Genomic DNA, 8,934 nt, shown 5'->3' with positions numbered 1-8,934 from the left:
CTTGAAGGAGTTTCCACATATGCTGAGCACTTGTTGACTGCTTTTCCTTCACTCTGCGGTCCAACTCATCCCAAACCATCTCAATTGTGTTGAGGTTGGGTAATTGTGGAGGCCAGATCATCTGATACAACATTACATCACTCAATCTTGGTCAAATAGCCCTTACATAGCCTGGAGGTGTGTTGGGTCATTATCTTGTTGAAAAACAAATGATAGTCCCACTAAGCGCAAAACCAGATGGGATGGCATATTGCTGCAGAATGCTGTGGCAGCCATGCTGGTAAAGTGTGCCTTGAATTCTAAATAAATCACTGACAGTGTCACCAGCCAAGTCTCTTCTTATTATTGGTGTCCTTTAGTAGTGGTTTCTTTGCAGAAATTCGACTATGAAGGCCTGACTCAATCAGTCTCCTCTGAACAATTTACATTGAGATATTGGCCCATATAAAGTCTGTTTTGACCGAGTATACTTTTTTAAAGATTGTCTTCAGTGGGTAATTGGTATTACCAAAACTAAATACAAAAATTTTGGCAGCCATGCTATTCTAAAGAGGTACAGTCTATCAGTAATAATAATGGGAAGATTATTCATTTTAATTAGATCTGCTTTCATATTTTTGAGTAATGGAATAATGGTATCTTTATATATTTGTTGATTGTTGTCATTTATTAAGCATCCTAAGTATTTCATATTTTTTATGGTCCACTTTAAGCATCGCTGTAGATAGTGAGTTATTGTTTTTACTTTTTCTATTGCCATTATTTCATTTTTTCACATACATTTTATATCCTGAGTTCTTAGAGTATTCTGAAAATATTTTTAGCAAAAGGGCATTGAGTTTTCAATATTGGTCAGATATATCAGGAGATCTGCAAATAAGTTTAGTTTATATTCATGTTTACCAGTACTGATAGCTGTTACTTTTGGGTCCTGTCTAATTCTTTCTGCAAGCGGTTCAATTGCCAGTGCAAACAGGAGGGGGGAGAGGAAACATCCCTGTCTTGTGCCCCTTTCTGTCACGCCCTGATCTGTTTCACCTGTCCTTGTGATTGTCTCCACCCCCTCTAGGTGTCGCTGATTTTCCCCAGTGTATTTATCCCTGTGTTTCCTGTCTCTCCGTGTCAGTTAGTCTTGTATGTTTTTCCCATTCTCCTGCTTTTTGCTATTCTCCTTTTTCTAGTCTTCCCGGTTTTGACCCTTGCATGTTTCTGGACTCTGTACCCGCCTGCCTGACCATTCTGCCTGCCTTGACCACGAGCCTGCCACTATGTATCTAAGTATCTCATGGACTCTGATTTGGTTTTGACCTTTTGCCTGTCCACGAATATTCTCTTACCTTCTCCTTTTGGATTAATAAACATTGTAAGACTCCATCCATCTGCCTCCTCTTGCCTTGTGTCATGATACTTTCAAAAGCAATTTCATCAGATAATGTACTATTTGTGTATATTTTTGCTTTAGGACATTTATACAATATTTGTATTAAATGTATTATTTCAGCTGGAAAGTTGAAAGCTTCCAAAATGTTGAATAGAAAAGGCCATTCAAGACTTTTCGGCATCAACAGCCATTATTGATAAATCTATATTTAATTTGTATTGCATTAAACTGAAAAATGTTATTGTATTTGTAAGTGTCTATTTTTATAAACCCTGTTTGATTGATATGTATCAAGTCTGGTAAGCTTTGTTATTTTATTGTCACAATTTATTACATTTATGGGACTATAATTAGCAGGGGACTCTCCAGATTTTACTGGTTTTAATATAACTGAAATAATTTGTGTAAATAGGGGGGCTACTTTGTCCCAAAATGTTGACATTATTTGCATTTTAGGTGCTGAATGAAAGGTGAAAATAGGTGTTTTCAACAGCCGGAAAATATGTATTTTTAACATCGATATTTTTAACATCCTTTCATTCAGCACCTACAGTGCACCCGACATCAACGTCTGGAAAATACTTAGAAGAGACGTCTTTTCAACGTCATTGTGCTTAATGGGTATGGTAACTTTGATTGTGTTAGATGAAAATGATAGACCCTTCCATAGCCGCGGGAAGATGTCTGGGGTTGGGGGTGCTGCTAATTTGGGAGAAAAAGTATTTCTCAGGAGTAGTAAAAGCCCAGTGCACTACTTTTGTGGGGGGAAAAATCCAGGCCTGCAGAGGGCTATATCAGTCCACTAATACAGGCATAGCTGTCCACTCATTAGGCAGTACTACATGGTCGTCTATGGCGGCAGATTGAAGAGGGTAGCATTTTCTGAGCTAAACTGACCTAGACGCACCTACAACAACACATAAAACAAACACATAAAACCTCACATAAAATAAATTCTGTCCCAAAACAATAAGTTCTCTCAACCAGTGGCATATGGGCTTTTTAGGTGAGTGCTGATGCCGCTGTGTGATAAGCAGTGCTTTGTCAAAGGCAGGGGTGCAAAATATTTTGCTTGTCCATTCCCAGTGCCCCTCTCCGGGGTGCTGTTGGAGAGATGCATCACTGCAGCGCTCCACCAATGTTCCGTAAAAAAAGAATACAGCATAAATCATAGCCTATGTAGGATGTGGTAGAAAGAGTATGTGGCCTTTTCTGTAAACTACAGGCTGGAGATCAAATGGATGACAATGCATCAGACAAACACTTTTTACATCATGCAGATTTTTCCAATCAAATAGCCTCACCTAAATGGTACCCAATCAAACAAAGACATTCGCTGACATGTAATCAAACAACATATCCTAAAAACAGGACGTGTCAAAGTAAAATGGACAATATTGAACGGCTTCTCACAACTGCTGTCCAAGAGTTTCACCCCTCGGGTTAAATTGTCATGATCAGTGGTTTCACCTCATTGTCATGATCAGTGGTTTCACCTCATTGTCATGATCAGTGGTTTCACCTCATTGTCATGATCAGTGGTTTCACCTCATTGTCATGATCAGTGGTTTCACCTCATTGTCATGATCAGTGGTTTCACCTCATTGTCATGATCAGTGGTTTCACCTCATTGTCATGATCAGTGGTTTCACCTCATTGTCATGATCAGTGGTTTCAAGTTTGTAGCTGTACATTTTTGACGAGCTGATCATAATGAAAAATGAAATACTTACGCATGTCTAACTCCTGATAAAGTTCGGTAGCTGATATTCAGACCTTAATTACCCAAATTGATTAGTTACAGGAATCCGGATAAATAAAGCCAATTCAACAGCCAGTTCTACAAACGGTGGGCCTGACACATGGACGGGCTTTCATAAAATTATATTGCAGGCCGACGTCTTTTGGATGTGATTTTTTGGTCTTGTCTGGACTAGTAGTCTTTTTTTGTGCAGTCCAGACCAGTCTTCATTTCAACGTCCACAGACAAAGATTTTTGGTCCAGTCCGAACCAAAACAGATTTTTGCATGATTTCAACATCTGGAAAATATGTATTTTCACCTTTCATTCAGAACCTAAATTGAACCTAACTTCAACATCTGTAAAATACATACTTTCGATTTCTAGTTACTATTAAATTTCATTCTAGTTTTGGGGAGGTTGCAATATATTTGTATTGACCAGGACAGCAGAACGGCCAGGACAAGCCCTGAGTAGTAAAGGCCTTTTGAAAGAAAAAAAACATTTATTTTTATTAATATATTTTTTTATATTCAGATTTTTCTGAATATCAAATTCAGATTTCTCTTCCCATGACAATGAACCTTTCAAACATTGTGTGCAACATTAGAGTTGTTAAACAGGAGGGACGACAAGTGTGTTGATATAGCAGTAATATTGTACAAGTTCTGCTTTTTTTAACAACCATCCAAATTGGATAAAAAAAAGGTTATGCATGGCATGCCAAGATATTAGGCAATAATTAAGAGTAGGCTAGGCAAAGTGATATTTTCAAGCCAAAATTATATTGATTGTTTCAATGTTGCAACGTTTGATGTACAGTGGCATTCACTGTGGTTGTCTGAAGCGTGCTATAGAGTTCACAGCTGGCGATTTGCAATTGGTTATTCCCCATCATTTGCAACAATGTCTATGAGCTTCATCACTATCTTTCCTTAGTGGTACCTCAAACGGTTGTGATTACCAACAGAGATAAACTTTTATGATTTGACTGTGGGCAGTATCTTAACGTCATCCTGAAACCTACTCTGAGCTGGGACTTTTTGCAGTCTTAAAACGGTCTTCAAAAAGGATTCCTTGGACATTTTTTGAGATGCTTTTCGGAGACGGGCCCAGGTTTCCATAATCAGCTGTTAGTGTAAGACAAGCCTGTAACCAATGAAATAGGGAGCTGTGGCTTTGAGCGAACTGTTGTTGTAGACAGATAGAGATATACAAACTCTTACAACAGCATTCATTACACAGCTTAGTGTCAGGTTTGCAGGCTTCAACAAATACAACGGTTCTATTCTCAGGTGAAAACAATCACACTTACGAAGGCATGTCTTTGGATAACTGGAAATTATTTTCCAATGTAAATAATCAGATAAATTAGGGCCATCTGGTGGTGACAGGAGTTACTACAGGACTACACGTTTGTTTTTTTATGTACAGGTCTGTATTTTTATTTAACCTTTATTTAACTGTAATGGTCTCTAAACTGAGAGAAGACAGTAACAATGTATACAAAATAGTGATGATTTGTGTTTACAAAGTGCTTTTCGAGAGAATGCAGAGCGCCTTTACACTTACCACATGGCTGACACTTTACTATTGGGCCATAATAAAATGTTTAAAATGTATACATACATGTGATACATGGGCAGAATGCTGTAGAAAGGTTTTCAGAAATCTTATCTAAAAATAATACTAATATACAGTGCCTTGCGAAAGTATTCGCCCCCCTTGAACTTTGCGACCGTTTGCCACATTTCAGGCTTCAAACATAAAGATATAAAACTGTATTTTTTTGTGAAGAATCAACAACAAGTGGGACACAATCATGAAGTGGAACGACATTTATTGGATATTTCAAACTTTTTTAACAAATCAAAAACTGAAAAATTGGGCGTGCAAAATGATTCAGCCCCTTTACTTTCAGTGCAGCAAACTCTCTCCAGAAGTTCAGTGAGGATCTCTGAATGATCCAATGTTGACCTAAATGACTAATGATGATAAATACAATCCACCTGTGTGTAATCAAGTCTCTGTATGAATGCACCTGCACTGTGATAGTCTCAGAGGTCCGTTAAAAGCGCAGAGAGCATCATGAAGAACAAGGAACACACCAGGCAGGTCCGAGATACTGTTGTGAAGAAGTTTAAAGCCGGATTTGGATACAAAAAGATTTCCCAAGCTTTAAACATCCCAAGGAGCACTGTGCAAGCGATAATATTGAAATGGAAGGAGTATCAGACCACTGCAAATCTACCAAGACCTGGCCGTCCCTCTAAACCTTCAGCTCATACAAGGAGAAGACTGATCAGAGAGGCCCATGATCACTCTGGATGAACTGCAGAGATCTACAGCTGAGGTGGGAGACTCTGTCCATAGGACAACAATCAGTCGTATATTGCACAAATCTGGCCTTTATGGAAGAGTGGCAAGAAGAAAGCCATTTCTTAAAGATATCCATAAAAAGTGTTGTTTAAAGTTTGCCACAAGCCACCTGGGAGACACACCAAACATGTGGAAGAAGGTGCTCTGGTCAGATGAAACCAAAATTGAACTTTTTGGCAACAATGCAAAACGTTATGTTTGGCGTAAAAGCAACACAGCTGAACACACCATCCCCACTGTCAAACATGGTGGTGGCAGCATCATGGTTTGGGCCTGCTTTTCTTCAGCAGGGACAGGGAAGATGGTTAAAATTGATGGGAAGATGGATGGAGCCAAATACAGGACCATTCTGGAAGAAAACCTGATGGAGTCTGCAAAAGACCTGAGACTGGGACGGAGATTTGTCTTCCAACAAGACAATGATCCAAAACATAAAGCAAAATCTACAATGGAATGGGTCAAAAATAAACATATCCAGGTGTTAGAATGGCCAAGTCAAAGTCCAGACCTGAATCCAATCGAGAATTTGTGGAAAGAACTGAAAACTGCTGTTCACAAATGCTCTCCATCCAACCTCACTGAGCTCGAGCTGTTTTGCAAGGAAGAATGGGAAAAAATGTCAGTCTCTCGATGTGCAAAACTGATAGAGACATACCCCAAGCGACTTACAGCTGTAATCGCAGCAAAAGGTGGCGCTACAAAGTATCAACTTAAGGGGGCTGAATAATTTTGCACGCCCAATTTTTCAGTTTTTGATTTGTTAAAAAAGTTTGAAATATCCAATAAATGTCATTCCACTTCATGATTGTGTCCCACTTGTTGTTGATTCTTCACAAAAAAATACAGTTTGATATCTTTATGTTTGAAGCCTGAAATGTGGCAAAAGGTCGCAAAGTTCAAGGGGGCCGAATACTTTCGCAAGGCACTGTAATTATCAGATATGAAGGTAAGACCCAGATGCAGACCACGTCGAATACACAAACGTTTAATATTCCAACAGGGTCAGGCAATAGACAGGTCAAGGCAGGCAGGGGTCAGTGAACCAGAGGTGGGGCAACAGTACCGGGTGGCGGGCAGGCTCAGGGTCAGGGTAATGGCAGAGGTCGGTAATCCAGAGGGGGGCAAAGGTACAGGTCGGCAGGCAGGGTCAGGGGCAGGCAGTGTGGTCAGGCAGGCGGGCTCGGAGTCAGGACAGGCAAGGGTCAAAACCATTATACTCTGAAGTACTTACCATATACCTGTGACTGTGTCTGAGAGATGATGTTCCCCGTAGCTCACTTGTTTCTAAAATCACTTCAGTCTATAAATTCTTGTTTCCAACACCTACTGTTTGTTAGTGGGTGGAGTCAAAGGGGTTGGAGTTACAGTTGTACCATAGAGTTTCTAAACCCAGAGGCGCAACATCGTGAGACTTCCAAGAACTCTTGTTAAACAGACCAAGCAGACCAGGCCGGGGTGGGCTGTTTGGGGTTCGAGAAGTCCTTGAGAGACGTGAACATTTTTATTTATTTTTTCATCTAAAGGCACAACCTAGATTTGAGCGTCAATCTAAGAAACATAACAAAAGAATCCTCATAAAAATATGTCAGTTTAGAGATATCAGTTTGTTTTAATGGGCTGTGTCTCAATCCAAAGCATTCACCTGGTTGAGCTACAGTTGTATTTGTCAGACCGTAAGGCATCCCGAAAATGGTCTTCTCACAAAAACATCCGACCGGTTTAGCCTATTGTCCTCCGTTTTTATCTCATTTGAAGGTAACCCACAGAAATCAATGGGAGTATGGAGGTGGTTTTGTGTCAACAAAAACAAGGGGTTATACTGTACTGTCTTTGGTTGTATAGTCAAGACTTTACTAGTATCCTCCACCAGCTGGTACTCTCTCTGGTAGCATAAACTGCAGGACAGGGCTTAACCCACATGAGCTCTTAACTGGCCATCCAATGAACGTTCCTTTACACAGACCAATGACTACAAAATTGACTGACCTGACTGCACATTATGATGATTTGAGCAAATATATGAAGGAACTAACCCATGCTGTTAGGTCTTTGTATTCCCAATACAGGAAAGCCCAGGAAGTTCCAAAACAGGGTGACCCAGACAACCTACCTGTTGATGTTGGAGAATGGATCAAGCTGAAGGTCCACAAAAGGAAGTGGAACCACCCCAGATGAATGGGTCCATACCAGGTCATCGCAGGGACACCCACAGCAGTGAAGGTCCAGGAGTGTCAGAGGTGGCACCACCTATCACACTGCCAGGAGACGTCCCAGCCATCATAACAGATAAGAGTGCACACCCAGACCCAGATGTTGTTACACATGACCACTATGGTCACATTGTTCAAATCAAAACTTGGGGTAAACCTTTGAGGTACATGTTTTGATACTTCTTATTATCCACCAGCAGCCTCTGTTGGGGGGATAGATATCCAAGGGAATCAATTGAAAACCAGTAACCAATGGGTAGAAATGGTCCAGAAACCTGAGCCGACAAGCCACGCCTAGTGGTTCGTATGTAGTCAGAGTGAATTGTTTGGATCAAATGTAGTCCCATTGCTAAGTACGCCTACCGCATGCAGAGTCCTCTCATACATCCTTCAACAAGTTAATCATACCTGGATAGGCTATCTGGGAATAAGATGGAAGGAATCAACCTAGGTGCGTCCAATTATATGTCTCTCAAAGAGTATTCCACCACGATTAACCATACTATTGGCTCTCATAAGGGTTCTGGTCAGCTTACCAATCCATGTGCCCGAATGAGAAATATACGCCCCCAGTAATGGGTCCATCCAGAGCCTTAGTCTAGGACCCGCCCTTATGTTTAGGGGTAGTAAGTATGCCTCTAAGTTATATAATGTCTCCTTTGCTATTGAATGTCCTAAATATCCCGTTCATCCACTGCCTTTGGCAATTGGAAATAACAAGATAGAAGCTGTCTTGAATAATTTGAGACCTGTTACTGAACCCCAACTTTGTCTTTGTAGAGGTAGTATTACCATGGGCCTTTCAGACAACTGTAGGAGTTACGCGGTGGGCCACCAACAACCAAACCCCGCCTTGATATAAATCATGCATTAACCTTCTAGTAAGTAGTAAGTATGCCTCTAAGTTATATAATGTCTCCTTTGCTATTGAATGTCCTAAATATCCCGTTCATCCACTGCCTTTGGCAATTGGAAATAACAAGATAGAAGCTGTCTTGAATAATTTGAGACCTGTTACTGAACCCCAACTTTGTCTTTGTAGAGGTAGTATTACCATGGGCCTTTCAGACAACTGTAGGAGTTACGCGGTGGGCCACCAACAACCAAACCCTCCCTTGATATAAATCATGCATTAACCTTCTCTGACTCTATAATTGGAATACCCATATCCGTTATAGGGTCTGGATTGGGGGCTCCTAATGTGCTTACTCGGGTTTGCGGTG

This window comes from Oncorhynchus mykiss, chromosome 2 (assembly GCF_013265735.2).
Source record: "Oncorhynchus mykiss isolate Arlee chromosome 2, USDA_OmykA_1.1, whole genome shotgun sequence".
NCBI lineage: Eukaryota > Metazoa > Chordata > Actinopteri > Salmoniformes > Salmonidae > Oncorhynchus > Oncorhynchus mykiss.
Note: the sequence above shows the minus strand (reverse complement) of the source record.